Below are 24,635 nucleotides of genomic sequence, written 5' to 3'. Positions count from 1 at the left end.
ATATTTTTGTCTACTGATGCCTTTCAGAGGTAGTCCTCTGGTTTGAAGCCCAAACTCTTTTTTTTTTTTTTTTTTTTTAAATAAGCTATTAAGAGGCAGCTGTTGATCTGCCATTACTTCAAATGTGCAAGACTGAAATATGTGGAAGGAGCTGTGGAAGAGTGCATAATAGGAATAGTGAGGCCCATATGCAAGATCTCTCTTTAACTAGGTTCTTTGTTATTGTCTAGTAGTTTGACTGCAGCTGTCAATAGCTTATACATCCAAAGACAACTGTTTTTCAGGCAGTCTTTTGAAAAAAGATGAAGCACAAAACTAAGTTTAGTTGATTTATTATTTATTATTTCAGTTCAACTGAATGCATTTACTGGAATAAATTGGAGACTTCAAAAATACTTTGACATTTTCTCCATTAGCTAATACACAGCATTTGTTGTGTTGTTTTTAAAGATGAAATAGGGAGAAATTTGGGACTGATGAAAAAGTTGCCTATTTCATAACTTGGCATTATTTCAAAGCTTTCCAGAGCAGGGGCTAATGGCCTCAGTCGTAACACAAAGAGGAGGGCACAGAAGTTCATTACAGACTTCCTGGGTCATCACAGACAAGGTACAGGACAGTATTTGTACCTTTTCTTACAAAAAGCAGGTCTGGTGAAATATTTTAATTGCCAACATGCTCAAATACTAATTGGTATGAGAGAGCTTATTAGAGCCTTGTTTTGAACAGTTCTTTACTTCAGCTTCTGTATTTATATATTTGGTTACTGTCGCCTGCCTATTTATACCATCGACATAGAAGCTCAGTTCCTTAATGTTCATAAAAGGCTTTGATCTTCAGGTGGTATGGAACAGGAAGATATTACTGGTTCTCACTGAAAAGAGTCCTCTGTTGCCATACAAGTAAAACAACACTGAAAACAGTTTCTTTGAGAAGATTTGGATGACTTTGTGCCAACCAGTTGTTTAACTATTATTGGCTGACCCAGACTGATCAGGCCTGGTCTGTCTGCAAACTTGGAGAAGGATGAAATGGTTCAAATGCCATTCTCTCTCCTGTTTTTAAAATCCAGGCAGATATAAGATAGTAGGCTTTTCATAAATGTAATTTTTCTGTACACTGCACTCTAATAATTTTTTAACTGTATGACAGGGAATTTTCAGGTGGGAAGGAAGGGAGATCACTGATTAAAGAAAGAAGTGGCTCCCTCTAGGCTGTTAGGAAATAATAACTTCGTGTGCCACTTTCTGCTAACCCCAGATGATGGCTCACAGGAGCATTTCTTTATTGCTGATTAAGTAGCATTATGAAAATACTGACTTGGTTACGTTAACTAAATGCCTCGGTATTTAAAGCTTAAAATGTCAAATAGTTTTAGCAGTCTCCTTTAACATATCTTGTTGGATTGCTAGAATCGCATTGCAGATTTCCCAGTTGCTTTTATTTGAGGGTACTGTAAAAAAATTGGCAATCTTTCATTTGCAGAGTGAGGTGTAGCCAAAAGCTCTTCTTTAATTATAGCTATTCATGCTGCTATGGTTAAGGGTCTGTCAGCATTTCCATTATAAACCTTTCTTTTCAAGGGTTTGTAACATAGCAGTGAAAACTTGCTCTGGGCTAAAACTTGGCATACAAGGTTTTGAAAGTGCACTTGTTTTCTTCCTTTCTTTTTTTCTTAAAAGGCATCTGAAAAGAGACTCCCACCTGCACCATTTTTATACTACTGTGTTTTAAAATAACCCTTTCCAGGTTTTTCTTGTATTTTTCTTGTCTGCTAGAAAAGTACTGGGAGCTTTTGATTGTTTACCTATGCTTAGACTGTTTTAAATAAGCTTTTTTTAACCACTATTTTATTTTTTTAAAATTGTTATCATTATGATTATTTTAGTGTCATTGTATTTAAACAGAACTATGACTTGGCAGGAGAACTCATTTCTATTAGTTTTTGATATGTGGTGAGTGGATAATTGGAAACAAGATGCTACTTGCTGGCACTTCCAAGTACTTGATCTTCATAGTGAGATTCAGTATGAAGTCTAAGATTGTATTTTAATACAGTCTGCTTTTTAAAAACATATGTAAAGTAAACAATCAAGAAACTCCACAAAATAAAAATGCAATGTGTTTCCTTCCTATGTTTACTTGGAGCATTCAGCTTCTAGCTCAGACATAAGTTTTTCCTTTATTTTGTTTCAATTTTTAAGCAGTGTTTTACAATCCAGATTTTTTTTTTTCTTTAATGAAAGGTAAATGCAGGATGCTTGCCCATGTGTGCTTTAATTTGTTCCAAATCTCTAGCACTACCCGTCATCTGAGTGCCTCATGACACAGAAAGAAACCCTACGTTAATAAAAGTACAGTCATTTAATAGATTTGACAGAACTCGCTGTAAAATGTACACATTCTCAAATTTGCTGAGTGCCTGGAAACAGTAGGTTCCAGCATCGCAATACATTAGTCTTAAAAGAAGTGCTTGAAACATGCTAAAATGTCTTTTATTGTAATCAGGTATTCCTCTGACATGAGCTTTCTCTTACTATCATCATCCTGGCATTTGGGTTTTGTAGTGTATTAGCACTGAGTTACGGGATTATAAAATGCTAGTACATGCCCAGGTGTAAAATCACTGCTGTACTCCACACATCTTTGCCAGGTTTTGGGGAGCCTTGCTACTGATTCCTATAGGAGAAATGAGAAGTACCACAAACCTAATAGCATAATAAATGATAACTTTATCTTGAAAACAATTTTTGCATGTTTATGCCTGTTTGTAGTGTTCTGCCAGTGTTGAAGGACATGAAAAGTTATTGAAAATTTCAGTGTGTAAATTTCATAACCTCTACAGGAATACTAATCAGGTGAACCTGCCTTTAATTAAAAATTACATTAATAATTCTGCCATGGATAACAGCAGAACTGGATGGTTCTATCTGTTAAAGTGTGTCTAGCCTTAAGGTTGTGAGAGAAATCACGATAGGAATGGATTATCCAGTATATCTTTGCTATGGAAATGTATAGCCATTTGTAATTTTTTTTTTTTTTGCGTTATACTTGCCATCAAAACAGCCTGTGGGAAGCTTTCCGAGACCAACAGAAGCATCTTCCCCCCTCTCTGTTACCATGTAAGTCAGCAGATAAGCTCAGGAGGAAAATAGAAAGGTCCTCCTCTCTCCCTCCTTCTTTTCTTCCCCCTCAGGGGTTTTAGTGTTAGTCTTTGTAAAATGTATTTTCTGATGTTGAACTTCTGAAAGCTGTATCCAGAAGAGTCTGGAAGAGCATAAGTCTTCTCTTACACATCCAATCTCATGAGTATATTTAGAGCTACTGGCTATGATGTCCTGATAAGCAGAGGGCAACTCTGTGACTAAACCATTGAACCAAGAGTCAGAAGATCTTCGTTTGGCATTAAGACCTCCCAGGCTTAATGAATGACCATTAGAAAGTCGTTAAAAGCTGCTCTGAACTTTGTTTACCTGTGTGGAAAAAGGAAAAAAATCCTTCCTTTTTGACTTTACAACATAGATCTTACTGTTAGGGAGCAAGCGTGCCTTGCTGTGCTAACTTGACCTATCGTTTGAAGTATTTTTAGGGGTTTTTTTAAAGTTCAGTTATTCCATTAATAAAACCGATATTTGAATGAGTGTAAAGAAAATCTAATTTATAAATGCTTTAGAGCGTGGGAAGCAAGCACTGCTTTAGAACATAGCAACATTTTGAGAGGTTTGCTGTTTCTAAATCCTTAAAACTAATCTGTTACTATCTTCTGTGGGAATACTGGATGTGTTCTTAGCTACAGTTTTTTTACCTTAAGGTGTGTGTCTGTAATTAAAACTGAATATCTTTTCTCTTTCTTTAACTTTGTGGCATTTGAGATTTTTTTTCCCCGGGACTTTTTTTTTTTGTTTAAAATAATGGGGTTTATACCTTTGTCCCTTGTATTCTGATCTTCAAAGATGACTGGCTAAAACTAACATGTATTTTGATTGTGTCCCCTCTGCTCTGAGGGTATAGCTATAGAAGGGAACAAAATGAGACGCACTGTGCACTGGAGCTGTGTACCTAATACTTTGCTTATAGAAAGTTCCTTTGAATGTCTAGCATTGGTTCAGGTTTGCAAGAATATTCACTTCTGCTTCTCACTGTCTGTTTTGAATCAGTAGGTGGCCATGTAAGAGCTGAATAATTGATTAAAATCAATTTCATATTGGTGTTTAAGATGTAATAGAGAGCATCTACTTAGGAGGGCAACAAAGCTGGTGAAAGGGCTGAAGGCATGTCCTGTGAGGAGCAGCTAAGGACTTTGGGCTTGTCTAGTTTGGAGAAAAGGTGGCTGAGGGGCGACCTCATGGCTCTCTAGAGCTTCCTGAGAAGGGGATGTGGAGAGGGAGGTGCTGGTCTTTTCTGTCTGGGATCCAGTGATAGGGTGCGTGGGTATGGCTCAAAGCTGCGCCAGGGCAGGCTTAGTCTTGACATGAGGAAGCATTTCTTTACTGAGAGGGTGGTCAAACGCTAGAACGGGCTTCTTAGAGAGGTGGTTGATGCCCTGAGCCTGTCAGTGTTTAAAAGGTGTTTGAATAATGCCCTTAACATGGTTTAGCTTTTGGTCAGTCCTGAATTGGTCAGGCAGTTGGACTAGATGATCGCTGTAGGTCTCCTTCAGCTGAAATAATCTATTCTATTCTAGACTCACGGTAACAACAAACTGAAACAAAAGCTGTCAAAGGACCTTCTGATTGTTGATGCCCAAACATGGCCAGACTTGGTAGACACCCGAAGCTAAAGAAACTCAAGTCTAGTAGTCAGACATCAATCATGAAGATGCACAGCTCTGTCCCCTGTGCTACAGAGGGAAAGGCTTTTCTGTGTTTCATCTATTGTATCCATTTTATCTACCAAAAATTAATCTGCATAAGCTTTCTGTGGCCTTCCTGACAGCAGTACAAGACTAACTGTTGTGAAAGAGTAAATCCACCGAAAAAGAGAGTAAAATCATATCCAGGTGTACTGAGAACCTACTGCTTGGGACCCTGCAGTTGTTTAGAGAAATATGTGCTCCCTGAAGGACATAAAGCACAGATTTGTTTTCTGATGGAAGTGTCTCACTTTTGAAACTATTTTCCCCAAATTAACTTTCCTCTCAGTTTTCCTTCTTTTATTATTCGCGCGAGGTGTGAGAAAGGCTTTTCATATGGAATATTTTTTGTTGTGGATGTTAAACAAATAAATACGTTTACCCAATAAAGCCATTATATGCAAGTAGCCTTCTAATCTCTTAATTTTGATTGTTTCTTCGTTACCTTACAACATATATATTCCTTCTCTCTTTAGGATATCTCTTGTCAGATTTAAGGCTTATTTAAAATGAAAAGAAAGCTGAAGCAATTTTCTTTATTCCATTTCAGTCTCCTAAGGCCTATTTCCCCCTGGTGAGCTCATAGCAACAGGGGGGTTTAAGGGAATTCAGCTTTCTGCAAATTAATGTCTCACATCATGAAAATTCAGGACTTTTTTTTTTTTCCTATATCTTGAAAAAGTAATACAGTGAGTGCGAGTATTATTTCTTGCCAGCGGGTGGAAGATGAATGATTTTGTCACAGTTTTACTGCTTGATGAGCAGTGTCCTGAGGGTCAGGCTTAAGTCTGTGTCACTATGCTGCTCATTACTCTTGAGCTAAATAAGGGCTGATTGGATCTAAATTGCCTAGCACATGGGCCGCAGATGAGCTCAGTGAGTAGGGGATGACCTGCTATTCAGGCTGGGAGTAACCCCGGTGTGCAAATGCTGCATTAGAACACCGTGGGAGAATGAGAGGCTACCGACTGCTGCCAGCAAAAGAAATCGAAATGTAAAAACTCTTTGATGCTGCAATGTTAGAATTTGAAATGTAGGAAGTGACAGGTTGATGGTACTTATCAGCTTTGGCTGGATTAGAGAACAGTGTCATCTTGCTTATATAATGACAGAAGAATGAAGCTAGCTCCCAACTACTTTGCAGCGCAGAGCTGCTGCTGTCAGAGTCAATGCTGCCTCCTACTGCCAGTCTGCGCTAGAGGATGGAGAAAGCGGATGGAGAACCTGTTTGGGAAGACGTTCTGAGCCTCTCTAGCAAACTGCAGCACACTCTGTGCCTCTGCCCATCGGTTCCCCTATGTTTCTGGTCTCTTCTTGTAGCAGGGAATCACAAACCTAATTGATAAAACAGCGAGTGTACATTTTGGGACAAGAGCAAGTCACCGTAGTCTTCAAGAACAGTTAGAGGAGTCATCTACATGCGCTGAACAATACATGTATGTCTCAGCTTCACACAAAGTATTTCCCTTTGTACTCTTCTCTCCACTGCTAGCCCCTGAGAAAGGAGGTGATCTCTGGAGAAGAGAATTAATTTATGCCTGTGTGTTTTAAAGAAAGTTAGCCTTTAAAAAGGATGATAAAAAAAGCTGAACGAACTTGAAGGAAAATCCTTATGCTAACTGAACGCATGAATATACTTGTCTTGATGGAGGAAAATGAAAAGCAAGCAAAGCACCTGCCAGGTGCTGAACACAACAGGGACTGTAGTAGTTTGTGTAGTTCTGAAAGATTCAGTGGTTCAGTAGAACAAAATACTGGGTTTTGTTCTTCCCACCTCCATCACTGGTGCTTTGGAAACTAAGTGGTAGCTGCAATGATGATAAATAGTCACTTGCCTGTTTTTTTCCAAATTTGTTTAAGATTATTACTGACAGCTGTAAACTACCAGCATCAGCTTCTCTTAATACTAACTTAGGGGACTGCCTCATCAGCAAAAGCAATCTTGTGCTCTCATGAAACCAGTGACTTAAGTGAAGGAATTAATCTAAATACATTCTATGCTTTCTGTTTACTGTTTTCTGGGTGTATACCATTTGATTCTTCTTCCCCTGGGATGCTTTGTTCATGATGAAATTTCTTCTGGGACAAAAAAACCTTCCAGTATACTTGTTTCTGGATATTATCACAAAAGAAAAGAAAAAGCAGCCTTACAAGCACGGTTTTACTGTAAAATGGTGTGAGTCTATGGGAATGAGAGAAAATGTTCATAAAGAACTTAATTAGTGTGAGGCTTCAGTGTTACTTGTATTATCTTAGCATTATCAATGTGTAATGGTATCACTTCAGATCACTGAAAATGAGGAACTGTTCAGCACAACTAGTTGCAGCAGATGAAAATGAGCTACAAAGTTTGAGTTTATATAGGGACAAAAATTATAGGGTATTTTTCTGTGTTCAAATGGAGAGCAGAACTAGAATTTAATATTACTTTGGTATTTTGAAAAAAAAAAATTCATAGAATGGTTTGGGTTGGAAGGGACCTCAAACATCATGTAGTTCCAACCCCCCTGCCATCATCAGCAAGACGAAATACAGTGCACAATACTGAAATTAGGAAGGAGAAATGCTAATACAACATAAGCAATGCTTAGCGTGGCAGCCATACTGTCAAAGCATGGGGAGGGAGTATACTATGAGGTGAGAGGAACCAAGGGGTTATCCATATGCAAGGTTGGCTGAAGTGAGGTAGGTGCCATAGCTCTTACCCCATCTGTCCACCCTGCCCTGGCTTGTAGGCTTTGCTCGCCTGCTGGGCAGGGGTGGCTGCAGGATATATTATTTTGTCCCTGCACCAGCACAGTTTCTGCCTCACGTAGCGAGGGAAACTGAATTATGAATTGTAGTTCAAGGGGATTCCCTTGTATCTTAAAAAGCAAGTGGAGGGGGTGGGTGTGGTACTTACATTTTGACCTCTGTTTTCATGAATATTTATTTACATGACTTAGTAATAACATAGTGGCTGAAAGAAAGTAATTATTTGAAATTTGACTGAAATCTGTCCATTGGCTAACTCTTGTAACAATGATGGTCTTTCATGCACACAGCCTGTATATTAGGAACCAGGACTTAATGTGACTCTGTTTAAGAAAAAATAAACTCCAATGTCGTTGTGGGGTGTGTTAATAGAACTTCTGCGGGTGAGAGGACCTTCTCTTTCTGTCTTTAGCATAGTTCTGTATGGCAGTTTACAAAACATTTATGAATAAACTGAAGATTGGAGAGAGTCACAGAAGTGAATGATGAGAGTAGGAAGTTTGTAGAAATTTGACAGAACTAATTTTACATAGAAAGGGAGACATGCTAGAAGTTATCCAGTACGTAAAAGGACATTGCAAGGAAGACAAGTTGACTTGTTCTCTATGCTACTGAAGAAGGAATGGGCTTAATTTGGGGCAGAAGTTTAGTGTGGTTATTTAGAGTAGGCTGTAAGAGAGAGTTGTGGAACTGAATTTCATTTTTTACTTTGTAGACAATGCATTAGACAAACATTGGCTAGGGGCTAGTCTTTGTGATTTGATATGAAGGAGTGCTTGATGTAGCTGGTGTCAATTGAATGCTTCCAGTATTCTGTGCTTTTCCTTACAGAGCAAAAACTTGGTGAAATCAGAAAGTAAAGAGACCGTACTGAACCTGTAATCTGCCATAAAACTTAACTCTGGAAATCTGTCATTCATTTTGATTTGTAGTATATGCAGTCTTTAATTTCCCCTTTCTGTAGGGGGGGAAGAAGTTGAACCTGTTCAGTGCTTCTGTATCCTACTAGTGCTTGGAATTTCTGGGGTGGGAGTGAGAGGGTGGGTCCTACTGTGTGGGCAGCACAGTGGCCCTGCTGAAGAGGGTGCTGGGCTTTTGGTGGTTTTGTGTTCAAGTCTTGAAATCTGTCTAGAAAACTAGTTTGAAAATGCTTTTTTAGACATTTTCTAAAGAAAGCTAATTGATACAGGGCATGTACGTGTGTGTTGTCATGTTCTATTTGGCTTGGAGCAAGTTCCGAGTGCTGTTAATTGCCAATGGCTAAATGCTTCAGCTTTCTTTCCAGTGGTACTAAACCTGGGATGGTGAAAATGAGCCTGAAATAGTAGGCCACTCTATCCTCCCTAAAAACAAAATGGAAAGAGTAGAGCATACTCTGCAACGTGTACATCGTGCATCATCTCATGTTCTTGTGGGGGTCCCTTCTGACATTGTTACTGGGAGGAGCAAGTAGAGAAAGGTAAAACCAGTTTGTTGTTTACTTAGTTCTCTGATCAGCTGGAGGTACTGACTATTCTTTCCTCTTTTTCACAACCAGAAGGCCCTGTTTATCTCTAATAGGGGTTAATTAAAGCCTTAGGGCAATGCTGAGACACTGCCAATGGCTGGAAGGTACAGACATAATCAAGGCTGCAGCCCCTCGCTGTAGGGAACGGTGAGGTAACCAGGGGCTTGTCGCAGGCTCTGATAATACAGCTGTGCTAATTCTTTCTGAAAATACACGAGTGAACTTTTTTTCTTTTTTGTCAAATATTTAATTTATTAATTTCTGGCTGTTATCAAAGAGTGATATGAAGTCTCTGGTTTAACGTGTCTGCTTGCAAATCCACGTTAAGAAACAGAAACCTTCTGGTTCTCTCTCTGGTAATGCAGGGACTGCACAGGCAGCCAGGGCAGCCATTACGCACGCAGCAGGAGAGTTGGCGGCAGCTGGGGATGTGTGTCATCTTTTATCGAGGGGCAGGCGAAGGAAGTGACAGGCAAGTACATATGTGCTTGCCAGGACAACGAGGTTTTCTTTTACTGCTTTTTGCAGTCGTGTTTTCCTTACAAAAAGTCCACCATGAGAATAAAAGCAAATATTTTCATTGGTGTTCTTTGTTTTCCTGGACAGGAATCTGTTGATTAGTTATTGGTGATAGGCATTTGAAAATACTTCAGTAAGTGTTCCACGTATCTGCCTAAATTATTTTAAAGCTGCTAAAGATTTGCTCCTAGGGTATTCCTCCAATTCGCACCACACCTCTATATTTAAGGGTATTTTACAACGACTTGATTTGGGGAGGAAATGCGTTTGTACGTGTTCAGTGGAGTTTTGTATTAGGTTCAAAGATGACATCAGAAAGTAAAGCACTATGATTATCTCTTTAATAATAATTAACTATAGCACAACCATGATTAGCCAAATGTCACAGGGAGACTGAATATATTCAGGCAATCAAGGGATTTTACAACGTAATTATTAGACATTGGGGAGATGTGACCCTGTTTAGGGTAACAGGGAGCTATGGTTAATTGATGTTAGGATAATCAAACTTTTACTGTTTTATTATTCTGGGACCCTAAGCTGTGCAAGAAAATGTGTGTGTGTGTGTGTGTGCTTAGAAAAAAGAAACCCCAAACATACAAAAATAAAAGCCTAAAAGTGAATCTTGAGGTTATGTTTGCATTACCTTGCTGTACTGAATTACTGCTACAATTATAAGTGTTGCGAAATCATTTATATTGTCTGTAAATCATCCCCATTTTACATCACAGAGAAAATTCAATACACCTTGATTCTGAGTATTTTGTAAAGGTATCTATTTTCCTAAGACATCAAAAATGACTAGTTTTTTCCAAGTCAAACCCAACAATTGAAGGTGTTTTTTCCTGCAGCCAAGAAGTTTTTGTTGTTTTCTGTCTCGAAAGAAAACCTTTGATAGGAGAACAGTCTGAGCATTACAACAGAAAATATAGTTGATGGAGTTCCCCCTTGAGCTTCATTGTCTTCTCCAAGTTTAGAACATGAGGATGTAAAACAGAATTTGCTTTCATTAGTGTTCATTATGAAAGGGTTTCCACTGCACTGCTGCACTACTGAACCACTCAGCCTGCCCTCTGGAAGATTTGAAGAATAAGTATAGCATTGCTACTGTCTCTTACTGAAAGTTTTTCTCTCGCTTTTTTCTTCTCTTTTTTTTTCTCTCTTCCTTGAAACAGAGTAATTTCTGAAAACTCTTCAGCAATCCTATCTCCATGTAAATTAATACTGTAAATTGTGCTAGTGAGGGTGGAGGGAGTAGTAAGAGTGGGTGGGGGGAGAAAAGAATTAAAATCATTCCAATAAATGGTTTAATTTATGCCTCAGCAGTTAAGCATGCTCCTGGTTAACAGAAATACCCTTCAGCAACATAGGATTTGGGAGGGTTGGAGGGCACTCATTTGCACATAAATAGCCATTAACTGATAAATTCCCAGAGGTCTCCTGTTGCATGCTCGTGGTTCTGACCTACTTAGCTAGCTTAAATTTGTTTTACAGAATTATTATAATTCCATCCTTGGTACTTAAACTTTGTGATTAATGCATGCCTCACAATACAATTAAAGTATAATTACACAGTTTTACAGTTTGCTATCATGGTGTTATTATTATTACAAAGAGCTGGATTTTGCAAATATTAGAAGAATTAGGGTTCTGATACCCATCACTTTGCTGTTATTAAGTGATTATGTTAAATGGGACCCCTTTATGTCTGAAGAATGAAGTGGAGAGAGGGGAATCATTAACTAACACATCAGATGGTTTCTAAGTGATTGAGGAAGAGATGTGTGGTAGGGTTTTTTACACATCTGTAGACGATAGGTGCAAATACCTTTTGTTCTTCTTTGCCAGCTGCCTATGACATGCTCTAGCACATCTGTGCTTTAGCACTTAAAAAAAAGTTTCATTCTAAAGATGTCATCTCTGTAATCTGTTAAAATCATTTGCATGTGTTAAACATCTGATTTTATTATACTTCATTGAAGCTTTCTATTACAGGGAGAGTTTTTTTCATACCCTTATTAAAGACTAACAGCCAGATAGAGAGGTCCAATAGATCTGTGTAGTGTAGGTTAGGATGTGCATGCAAAGATGATACAGATCTTTCTCTTGCACTCTGTAAACTTGGAGCTGTTCTCTGAGGGATCCTCTTTTTCGTTTGTGTGTGTGAATGTATTGTATAGTTATACTGGCTGCAAATAAGTCAGTCCCAAATGCTGCTGTCTTTACCTTAATTGTAAGGGTTACTTGGCCTCCCCTATTCTTGTGGCCAAACTTAGTTCTGTGCTTACTGTTCATTCTTCAAGGAATGATCCAAGAATCTCTAACATTACTTATACGTGACCCAAAAATCACTGCTGTACTGCATAATTCTTCTTACATACTTTTTTTTTTGCCATTGCACTGGAAAACTTAGGTCTTTACATTAAAAATTAATACAGTTAGCAAAGGACTGAGAAGTATTTTTAATAGTAGTTCCCTATTCCAATGTAAGTTGCAAATCTAGTTTTACTTTCTTTATCTGTGAATATGTGTTATACTGCAGACTTCAGTGGTGGGAAATGGAGCAGTTGACTCATTTTCTGAATTATGCTTTCTGTTCTTAAGGTTATGCTAGAACATTCTTAAGCTCTTAAGGTTATGCTGGAACATTTTTTTAGCTGTAATTGCACAGTGGAAACTCCAAATGGTGTACAGAAATCGAATGTTGCACCCACAAGTCTTATTTGATCCAGTGTCTTGGATTTCATTTTTGCTTAGTTTAAAAAGACCTGTTGCTTTTGTGGTTTTCTGGGGTTTTTTAAGTTGTGCTATTCATTTCTTTAACAATGAAAATATTTCTTCTTTTTAATTTCAGAGAACACAAAGAGTAAAAGGCAAACAGAAATATTTTTCTTCGAATGACTCCTTTCACATCTGTAATTTCAGTCTGTATTTATGCTACTACAATGATATAATCTCTGCTTTTGCTATTATCACTTGCTGTCATAGAGCTCAGAAAACATTGGTCATTATTACTGATGCATATGGAAGCATGCAAGCAGGTAGCCAGTAATTATGCTTGGAAGAATTTACGATATTTCAGTGCTTCCTACTTGAATGTTCGTGAATTGGTTTTATTTCCAGTCTTTAAAAAAATACTGCATTGAAGTGATTTAAATCATTTTCATGTGGCACAGCAAAAATGCAAAGGCACATTACCAGAAAGAAATGGTCAGCAATAAGAGCTGTTTTGCAAAGTTGGCTTGCAACAACTACCACACTATGTGGAGAAAACAGTTATCCTGTAATAATAAGACTAATGAATTCAGAAATCCATTGATTGAACTGGCTCTGGGTAGATTATGTGCAGGCTCGCTTCAAGGAGAGGAATTTATGAAATGTTTGCCGCATCCAGCAAGCACTGCTGCTATAATACAGCTGCCTCCTCAGTGGTTTGCTTTGATCCTGTGGAATGAAAGGACAGGAGGATCAGCTCAGGTCTAAATGAGATTACAGCTGGTTCGGCAGCTTATCTGGTCTAATGCCAACTAGTGTGGCTTTGCACGTCCTAAGGGGTTTACAACAGAAACTGTTTATTGAGTATCATCGGTTTACTCAACACAAGCAGGCTAATCCTTCCCATCCTCAGCATGTTGTAGGATTGTGCATGAGCCAAACCAAAAGCTGGTGTAGCCAGGGCCTCCAGAGCCCTTTGTCTCGCTTCATATTGATTTTTTACCTGTGTTAAAGACAGTAAAAAATAAAACCAATAACCAGCCCTATTGTGAGCAAAAGGTTAATCTGACCTAAAATCTTACAAAAGCATCTTTTAACCCTAGAAGGGATGGCAGCCTTTCGCTGACTTCTCACTCAAGGGATTTTCTAGTTTAAGGTTTTAAAGAGCAAAATAGGAAAAACAGTTTAAACATTTAACTCTGGGTGTCTTGCGAGGTCTCTGAACTCTTTCAGCAGCTGCACGGAAAACTTTAAACTCTTATTTCTGACACTATTAACATTGTGTCACCTACCTGGAGTAGGTGATGCTGTGTAGTAAGGACATGGCATGCTGAATTTGGGCAGAGTCGTAGGGGCTGGTAGGTGTCCCAAGACTTATGCTGGTTTTTGTGTTGTGTGTTTTATGCAAAAGCATCAGAAAAATGCCTTTATCAGCTGCTTTCTCAAAAAAACAAAATAAAAAAAATTATGAACTAGGCAGGTGGAGTGCATCTTAAGGAGTTCACAAAAGTACCAAAAAGGCCCACAGAAGCAGAATGTTTTAAAAAATTGTGCTGCAAGTTTTTAAACAACATCCCTTTCTGTTTTGAAATGAAATACAGTGGAATATTAGATATAATAATATTTTATTGAGCATGTTTCCTGTCTGAGGTGAGTCTTTTTTTGGAAGACATTGCAGTTTGTATCAGATTATTATAAATCAAATGTTTTTTATAGTATAGAGAAAGAATAGATTAAACTCTAGGAAGCCTTGCAGAGTAATAGCAATATACTTGCACTGAAAAAAAACAGTTAAGTTACTGAATCTACATTGTTGGAATTATACAGATATCTAATTAATTCCTACATTTATATACTGTGCATATAATTGGGAATAATTAAATCAGTTCTGCTGTGATTCAGGGAAGAGAATTTGGTGACACACCTATCTGTCGTCAACTGCATGTGACAGACTTAAACTAGGAACTGTTGTGAAGACTGTTGAATACTATCTAAAAGAAAAAAACCAGCAGTAACTTGAGGAATTATGAATGGCTGTTTTCTCTTTACTTCACCTAATTGGAATGAAGGTGTATTTTAAACAATATGTAAGCAAAGAGGTTACCATGGATACCAGGGAGGCATTATGAGTGTTGGGGGGGGAATTGCTAAAAAATGGTGTTTAAGATAAACATGAACTTTACTAATTCTTAAGCCTAATGGACAAGATGTGTACAAGTTTAAAATGTAGTATTTATCCAATCGCTTGTATTTTATCAAATCTGATCTTTAAGCAATAGGTTGCTCTCATGTCATATTACACTTTTAGCACATTTCGAGATAAAAGCTATTGTTGGTGATTGCTTAAAGTCTCTTTGTTCAATCATCTGAACAGTGCAAATCAAAGCATTTTGTCAGACTGTGAGAAGTTTCTCCTGGATAATGCTTCCCACACACACAGGTCACCAAATAAATTATGTGCACGGTTTTACAGCATAGCTGGTGCTAGAAGTTAAATGGATGCCCAGTGGTAGAACTCGTAAAACATTTTCCTGTTAACATGACCAGGCAGAATTGACATTGTTGATGGTAGCTTTGATCTAATAAACTATCAGTTCTAACAGTCATTTTTACAGTGTTTCAGAGGGGATGATGATTAAAGTTTAGCAAGCCTACCATTCCTCCTGGATGACAGAAAATTAGCTCTACTGTCTGTATTACCAAATGTTGGGAACAATGTTAGTAGGGGATGTTTGGTACCCCGAGTAATCTCCTTCAGTAAAATGTATTACATAAACAGCAGCCTTTAACAGAACAGATACTCCCTAAAGAACAAAATTGATTTTTCAGGAAGGAAATAAAATACTTGGGTTTGGAATTTAGAAACAAGTTACTTTATTATCTTGAGTGCAAGTTTACCTGCCTTCCAAAATCTATTTTCTCTCTTGGAGAGAAAGATTTTCCTAAACCACTTACACTTCGGGACTCCCAGCAGGTTGCTAGAGAGTATCCATATGCATATAGTTTTTGATTTTCTGCAAAGGCAGCTAGAGGAGCTGGAGCAGAAGAGCTTCATTTTAAAAAATAAAAACTTTATTTGGATTACAGTTCTTCTCTCTGTCTTAGTCTTGTTTTAAATTAAGAGAAACGCAGAACCCTTGAAGTATTTTTTCAGGCTTCCTACCTGAAAAATAACAATGACAAGATAATAAAAGTGTTAGATATGTAATGCTAAGACAGGAGCATTACTGAAAATTATCTTCGGAATATCTGAAGAGATAACTGTGGGTAGTAGTACTTCTAGTTACTTTTCAGTATTTGGGGTTTATATTTTGATACTGTTCCTTTACCTTCCTTCAGGACTTTGTTGTAGTTATCTACAGGGTCTATTTCGCATCTCCTGATCAAATCGGGAAATTTCAACTGAGATGACACCAGCTCAACATTTGAATTTCTGCAGCCAGAGTGGCTATTTTACCAGTTTTTCTCAGTCGTCTTGGTCCTTGAGTCTGAGTGAGAACACACTCAATGAGAGAAATTACATGTTAAAGCTGTGCTAGATAGAGGGAAACATTTGAGAGATGTGGTGAAGTTGACCTCGGTGAATTTGTTTCAAGCAATTTGCCAAACTTTGATTTTAATAGCGTGGCTAAGAAGAATTTTAATGATCTTTACATGGCCATAAATTTAACATCATATCTCTCAAATTGTAAGCATTTCCAGAGTGATCTGTTTGAATGAAACACCATGAGCTTAAACAGAGATCCACTGCTTAAGCTGTACAGAATGTGTAGGGAGTCCATCAGCAGCACTAGGAGTCCATTAAATTAAGGTCAACCTATTAAAGCTTTAAATTTTTTTTAGATATCTTTACTGTGTGAAAAATTACTTTTTTAAAAGTGTAAACAATATCTTACAGAAGATAGAACCTGTCCCATCATTATAATTCTCAGTCAACTGTTGTTATACTGATCTCAGAGTCCCATGGAAGAGCTAAAGGCAGGGTTTTGGAAGTGATTGTACTTAAAAATGGGTTTCACTGGCCTTTCAGGACTAGGTGATTGGCATTCCAGTCATACTGCATAGTATAAAATTCTTGTGGAATTTTTTTGCAAACAGAAGACAGTAAGGAATTGGTAAAAAAGGCTTAGCTTATAAAAATTCAGAAAATTTGTTCTGTCAGAGTCTGGGTCATTGTGTAGCTATAGACCGCTACATTTCATTGCTCTCCTGGTGTCCTAGAAGAATGCATTTCAAGTAAATTATGTTGTGTAAGTAAGCAGCATATTGTGTTCCCAGTACAAGAAAAACATTGAAATACTGCTTTAAGTCCAGCAGAGGACCGCCAAGATGATTAGGGGTCTGGTGGAGCAAATGCCCTACGAGGGCAGGCAAAGAAAACCGAGGTTGTTCAGCCTTAGGAAAAGAAGACTTGGATGGGAACGCGGAGGGGAGGGTGAGGCAATCTGGTGGGGGCAGTTATAGATAAGATGGAATCAGACCCTTCACAGACATGTATAGTGGTAGGAAGCAATGGACTGAGATTGTGATGAAGGAAGTTTTTATTAGATAGAAGGATAAAATTTTCACAGGATAGTCAAACATTGGAACAAGTTCCTAAGATTGTAAAATTTCTCTCATTATTCAAGACTGGCCTTGCTTTGAGCCAGGGTTGGACCAGATGACCTCTGGAGGTCCCTTCCAATTTAGATTTTTCTATGACTGTAGCTCTTAATAAAAACAAAACCAAAAAAAAACCAAACACAAAACCATGAGCAAAACCCAATCACCAATCAAACAGAAATCCTATTTAATACTTAGTTTCTAGAAGATGACAAATTTTAGAAGTTTTGCTACAACAGAAGAATTCTCTGGAAGATACCCTTTTGCAGTCTGCAGTTTGTCTCCGTTTTAGTAACGTGACTGAAATCAGAAGCACTTGTTTTTTTCGCTTTAGCATTTTTACTTTATTTCAATTTTCAGATAACCTTGCATTCTGATTCTCACTATAAATTATATTCACATATGATTCATTTTATAATGATGTGGAAGGCTTCCATATACCTTCATCAGGGATTTGAGCCAGGCACGTGCCCTTGCCTAGAGCAGAGAAGGCTCAGGGAGGATCTTACCAATGTAAAGAACTATCTGGAGGTGCAAAGAGGACAAAGCCAGGCTCTTTCCAGTGGTGCCCAGTGACAAGACCAGAGGAGATGGGCACAAACTGAAACAGCAGGAAACATTTTTTCACTGTGAGGGTAACCAAGCACTGGCATAGGATGGCCAGAGATGTCTTGGAGTCTCCATCCTTGAATCCTTGAAGATACTCAAAAGCTGCCTGGACATGGTCCTGGGCAACCAGTTCTAGGTGGCCCTGCTTGAGCAGGGGAGTTGGACCAGATGACCCTCAGAGGTTCCTTCCAACATCAACCATTCTGTGATTCTCTGATTTCTCACTAAGAATGGGGAAAGTAGATTTTGTACTCAACAACAGTATGTATTCAAGGCATATAATACCAGGATATTGTTTGATGTGCAGCATCTTTTTAGAACTTTGAAAGCAAAGAGCTCACTTGGAAGGCCTTGATGGGTGTGAGTGGATCTTTCTTTTGAATATTTTGAAGAAAGGTGGTTTTTAACAGGGAGCAAATGGTGCTAAGTCAGCTTATTTGCTGTGACCATTGAATGTCATCTTGTAATTCTATCCTGCTCTGATGGCAAGGGGAAGACGTGACATGGAAGGTTGTTAATGATCTTGTGTACCAGTGGTGATTTGCTGTTTCCAGCTAAAAAACTTAACAACTAATACTGTCTGTTCCCTATATGACAGATACTAGCGATCTAGACTTCCTGTTCTTTCAAATGTAAAATACTTTGTAAACCAAATCAGGCTCATATTTAAAAAAAATCTTTTAAACCCCTGTTTAAAATGAACAAATGAACAAAATCCTCAAAACCAAAAGGGTGTAGCATTTTGCTGATCAGAAAGTTCCCAATGACTCCTACAAGTCCCCCCCATCAATGATGGATCATGTGTTTTTCTTTTTAAACTCATCATGTGAGGTGATGTGCCTGCAGACTCTGCCCTCATGACTGAATGTCTGCCTTTGGTAAAGAACATTTTGTAATTCTGTGATGAACATACTTTGAATACTACGGTGGGGAAGACTTAGCTTTATGGGTCAGGTTATGTGGCGCTCAGCTCACCAGCAGATCTGAGAGAACTTGCAAAACAGCGCAATAGAGGTGGAGACACGTTTAGAATTCTGAAGTTTTGCATGTGATACACGAATTTATAGGGGAATTTTGTCTTATTTTGATCAGAACTAATTGTAATGTCAGTCTGTTACAAACATCACTATTTGAAAAAAGGCTTTTAAGAATTGAGATAGTGCTATTTTAACTTTTGTGAAATGGCAGTGATTTACAAATACTACGTTTGGTTTAGATGGAAGTTTTTTTGTATGTATGTGAACTAAAAAAGGGGGAAACAACACTTTAGGATAGTATTACTTTCAAATGCAGCCTGTCCATTTTTCCCCTTTATTTTTCTTTATTTGTTCTTCCAGAGGATTAAAAACATTCTGAATCTGACCTATGCTGAAAGGCTGCTTAGGCAAACTAAACGTCTTTTTAAGTGTCTGCTTTTTCTTGTTGTTTCTTGAAAGAACTGAGCACTGACTTACCTGTTCAAAGCAACAAGAGGACTCCCAGCACCTGACCAGGTGCAGAATCTAGCATAGAGGGCTTGGCTGAGATCTGTGAATGGCTGAGCCCGGCTGCTGAAGTGAGTACCTGGACTGACTCTCCCAGGACTTGAGATTCTGGGACAGCAGAGGGTCACTTTGTGTGTTCCAGTTTATACTGTGCATTAAAGACACGAAGAAAACTGTGATCTTAGCATTTGTCTGTGTAGTACGGGGGAGAAGCTAACTTGGCTGAATACCACTGAACATAATGAAGGAAAATTGCAGTTGGGCTCAAATTAACTGTTTTTCCTGAGGCTGTTCCACAAGCTGAAATGTGAACTAGTTGCATTGAATTAACGCAGGTGATGTTGTCTTTGCTGCTCTTGCAGCCTTATCTTAGTTAAATGTGGTTAGGAAAAGACAACAGCTCTCTGGCACAAATTGCTAGGGTGGCTGAAGCAGATGTAATATTCCCTCCCAGCAGACATAGCCAAAGCAGGCTTAGAGCTTTGTTGTTTGCATTTAAATTGTGGTCATAACAACTTGTCTTTTCGGTGATGTTGTTAAACCCTTTGAGAAGGGTTAAGGAGAAAGTGCTAACTAATATTGTGCAGCTCTAAATGTTTGGCTTTTCTGTACCTTCATGTTTTAGGGTTGTGTGTCTGTTCTTGTTAATATCTTTACTTTGTCTTTGAGCATAGTAAAGATGTTGGGGATTTCTTGTTCTCCCTGTATATTTTAAAAGTATTACTGAGCACACACAACATGCTGTCGCAGTGAACACAGGGTTCTCTATTACTGTGCTTAGCTATAGAGAGGATTATATTAAACTCAGTAACCTTCATGAAGCCCCTTTGTACATTGCTGCTATATTGATAATCTTCACATTCAACTGCAGTTGAAAACCTTTTATCACAGCATTAACGCTTTCCATTCCAGTGAATATGAGAATCTTTGATATCAGGAGATGAGCTCTTTGATGTACAGATAATTTTTTTATTTTTTATTATTAGTGTGGTCCTGCAGATGTTGCCTTGACCATTTCTTCACCTGGGCATATACTCATCAAGCCTACCCATTCAAAAATGGGTAAAACAGTTTATTGATGAATGAATTAGTGGTTAACTAAGGGACTTGTTATGCTGTTTGTTTACTTACAAAATAGTGAATGCTTTAGGAAAATATGTGCATTCTAAAAAAAATCCATTTTAGAGTAATTAAGAAAAACATGTCCTAGTGTTCCACATCTAAAAATAAACAGTATTACCTACATATCAGTAGATTGAAGGAGCAATATAAGATGTGTTGACATTTTGTATCTGTGATGAATGCGGACCTATTAATGAACAGCTTTCTTCTAAATTGCGGTGTTAAATGCATAGAAAACCATGGGAACTTACTGCTCCTTCTTCAGTATTACACACTGTAGAATCCCAATTTTGGTGACACTTGCTTTGCCTCTCTTTAAAGTAAAGGGAATACAGCCAGAAAAGAAAAATTTTCAGCTTGATTTCCTTTTTCTTTGTCCATGATTTTATTTTATGCTAGTTCCTTTCCAAATACTTGCTGTTTCTTGTAATTTAATAAACGTTTCAGGTAGACTGCTGGCCCATTTCTCCATATATTTAAGGCCTTTGTCAAGCAACCGGTGGAAAATTCTTGCAAGTGTTTATATGACAACTTTCACTTGCATCTCACGATTATGGCATCTCTTTGCCCTGGATCATTGCGAGTCTTGCTGCATCCACAGTCGTCTGGAGAGTCAGAAGGACAGGACAGGCTGATCATAACACGTTCCAGGTCTCTCTTCTGCAATATAGTGCATGGGGGAAAGGTCGCTGCAGGCAGAACGTGTGAAAGAAGTGGTATAATAGAAGATGGAGACCTGGCTGTGCTTGGAGATCACTTCATTTCTGGTTTGCTTCTTTCTGAGTTAAACTTTTCAGCAGTTGCTCTCTGTCCACTTTCCTATTTGAAAGATTTGCACATATCTTCCTGTGACCCCATGAGTTTTAAAACAGACTTTTTTATCCTCTTGTCTCTGCCAAGTCTGTTGGTGGTATCCTGGGAACTTTTGCTGCTCTCTAGTAAAGGGTGGGAATATGTTCAGGCTAGTATTGAGGCCTTCATGCATCTTTTGCTTTCCAGTAGAAAAAAAAGTAAAGGAGTGTATGTGAATTACACCTGGATATTGAGTCGTCTTTGTCACTCCTATGTGCTACTTCCTTCTAAAAGTCCAGAAGATGAACTCCCAAGGAATGAATAAATGTAATGTTTCAGGGGATGGATGTGTTCAGAGATGCTGCAGCTTGACAAACCAACATCTTTTACTTTGAATGCTTGGTTTGAAAACTCTGAAATGGATCAGGGCATGGTCACTTTTACTAATTTTAGTGATTCTTTGATTGGGAAAATGGATCAAGCAATGATAGCTAACTTTGCTGGTTATATATCCGAACATAATGTATTATTGTTTCCATATTGCTGTGGAAAAAGACTGTCTTAAAACCTGAGACTTGCAGTTCACTCTTCTGTGCTACATGCTGTTTGTTGCATTACCTTTAAATCAAAAGAATTTAATGAAGAACATAGATCTACCAAATTCCTCTGTATTAGTTTCAGGCAAAGAAGAGCCACATTTCTTGAATCATATTCTGGTAATGGAGTAGCTGCCAAACTGTGTACTACAGCATCTGTTATTTTTAAAAAACTAAAATTGTTGGGAACATTGACTTAAAATTTGAATAGGGTAATGCTTTCCATTTTAGTTATTATGGCGTCAGTTACAATGGTTATGTTTTGGGTTTTTTTGTTGTTTTTTTAATATAACTTTAAACTTGGAAACCTTTATAAAGAGTGCTGGGTTTGATTTACTTTTTATTTCATATCAAAATGTAATATATCAAATGCTTTTAATTGTGTAGTTGATAGACTTACTTGTAGAAGATACATAAAAACAAACAAAAAAAACCCAAACAGAAATAGTAAAAAATATAATTGGGTTGTGAGAATATTAAAAAAATCCTGGGAGCTACATTCCCTAGCTGTTGATATTATAATTATTTAATTACTGACAACTTGCACCGTATGTACTAATGCACAGTCCAGTAATGTGAGAAAATTATGCTGCTGCTGTACTTGCATTATAATATTTAAAAGCATCTCCCATTTTCCTCACTCTTTCATATGTTTTAGTGAATATCGCAAGTAATGTCTGAGAAATGAAACTTGGCTTTAGTCTTCAAATCACTAAAAGGAAAAAAATAATTGTTTAAAGTGGTTAAGTGTTCTTAAAATATTTGTATCTTTAAAGAGCTTTATGTAATTTCCTGAATACGTTTAGTAATGAGTAAGGATCATTTAGTTTAAGGTATTTTCTGTTGATATTATTTAACTTGGGAAGGTGACCCTGAGCTGAATTGCAATTTGTGATTTGAATGCCCATGGGCTGCCCTTCATTGGTTTGATTGGGGGAGATTATCTGGATTTCTAATATACTTTAATTACTCTGCTTATATAAATTGTCACATTAGAAGCTTCTTAACTGTTGAGTCTGTTCCATCAATGATCCACTAACAATAGGAATATACTAGGCTCTTCCGCTGAGATTTGCAGATTTATACCATCAGTGAAAGAACTGGAATGGCTCTGTTTAAACCTACTGTATCGTCAATAGGAGAGAGTATGTGATCTGCTTCTACTCAGGCAGTGATTGATGTGTGGTAAACTGAAAGAATCTGTAGCCTTTTTTATTTTGTTGATAGGCATTTTTTCAATTAAGGGAACATAATGCAAAATAAGTTTTAGGGACGATGTTTTCCTGATGTGTGTGTGGAAAGAGAAACCAGTATGGTTAGGATTTTGGGGTGGGGGAAGGTGGCGTATCTTTCAGCAATGATTAGCTAAGGTTTTACAGAGAAGCTGTCCTAATTTAAATGCTGCCCTAATGTCCATCTGTGTCTCTTACAGCCTAAGCTAGATGCCCTGGTATTTTTATTTATCTCTCTCTCATGTATATGTATATATCTCTATCTCTACATACACAGTTATATAAACAAGTCCTTTAAATTATGGTCTGAAACACCTCAGTCCTAGAGTATTATGGTGATTTAGGCCTCTCTTGACCTTTTACTCCTGAGCACTAGGGCCATCTGCCCGCCAGCTCTTTTCAGATGAGCTAGGAGGATGCCAGGACTTGGAAGACTCCTGCTCTCAAATGGTGTAGGGGTCTTCCAAGGTACAGTGGTCTGATGACCTAGAGTAACAGGCCCAGCTGAGCAGCAACTTCTTTGACGTGTACAGCGTGCATGTCTTGTAAAACAAACCACTCTCGCCTCCTATGTGGGACTTTGTCTACTGCTAGCCTACAGAAAATAGGAAGTGAAGGATTGAATCCAATGTGTGTCTGGTGGGCCTAGAGACAATTCTGATTCAATGCCATGGAGAACAGAAATCTGTGTGTAAGAGTCCCACTCCACATTGTAAGAGTCCCACTCCTGAAGGTGCGTACTTAAATAGGTTTGGTTGGGGTGGTTGTTTGGGTTTGGGGGTTTTTGGTTGGTTTGTTCTGTTTTTTTAATAACAGACAACAGATAGTCTGAACAATTAAATATGTGTTACCTAGTGGTTAGGACATAATATGGGGAAGTAAGAGTGTCATGGGCTCCAGTCCTTGTTCTAGGATTTTGCACTTTTATCCAGTGACTGACTTAATGTAAAACTCTCAATCCAAGAGCAGAGCTTGATCCCAAAACCAGTCTATCAAAACTGGACCTAGATGCCCTCCTCCCTGAGGCTGTGACTCATTGGTTGTTATATTAAAAAAAAAAAAAGTATATTCCATGTTTTAAAATTAAAGTAGCTACTGCTACACCCGGTGCAGCCTGCTTTTCTTGGTGTGGCTTAGTCATGATCAGATTTCCTGTCCCCAGTAGATGGAGATTGTGGGTTAGATGCTCAGCTCAAGGCATTTGTGTAGCTGAAGTGTAGGCACCCAGGGATCTTCCCACTCAAAAGAGGGTGATCTGACTAAGTGAGCAGTTTGGGAATTACGATTTGGCAGTCTGAATCTGTTTGTGCCCTGCTTTTTAACCATTACATCCTTTTATCCTTTTGGATTTCATCCAACATCTAAGGCATGTCACTTTCTGTATGCTGCACGTTGTTGTGCCTGATGAAGGCATGTTGTACACTGACATGTATGATATTGTGCAAGTTCATGCTATAAAAAAACTTAAGCACAAATGGAATAATTAAAGCATTTGATAAAAATCCTGGATGTGACATTGTGAAAAGTATCCCTCTTCCCTTGTTACCCTTCCCAGCTCATCACACCAATAAGTGATCATTACATACAGACATAACCAGGCATATTATTTGCACATCCTTTTTGCAGTAAACATTTAAATGTGCAGTTTACTGTGGATTACTGAAGCAAATTAAACTGAATGAAGAACACTGAAACATGATTTAATAAATACTGATCTGATGGGGACGTGTTAGTGTTGATAATATTATATCATGATTTTCAAGTTCTGTTTGTACAGTGAGCAGTACAGCTCGGTGGTGGTGGTGCTATCGTTACAGCTTACAGAGTGCTGATGCTTTCATTATAAACTGT

General features: G+C 38.0%; 1 protein-coding gene across 2 annotated transcripts in view; it reads left to right on the top strand.

Annotated features, from left to right (window-relative positions):
* Nucleotides 1–24,635, top strand: part of MMS22L (MMS22 like, DNA repair protein) — a 91,841-nt gene that overhangs the window by 36,046 nt on the left and 31,160 nt on the right. The gene's annotated exons all lie outside the window — the stretch shown is intronic.

This window comes from Balearica regulorum, chromosome 3 (genome assembly GCF_011004875.1).
Source record: "Balearica regulorum gibbericeps isolate bBalReg1 chromosome 3, bBalReg1.pri, whole genome shotgun sequence".
Classification (NCBI taxonomy): Eukaryota; Metazoa; Chordata; class Aves; order Gruiformes; family Gruidae; genus Balearica; species Balearica regulorum.
Note: the sequence above shows the minus strand (reverse complement) of the source record. Positions and strands in the feature narration are given on the sequence as shown.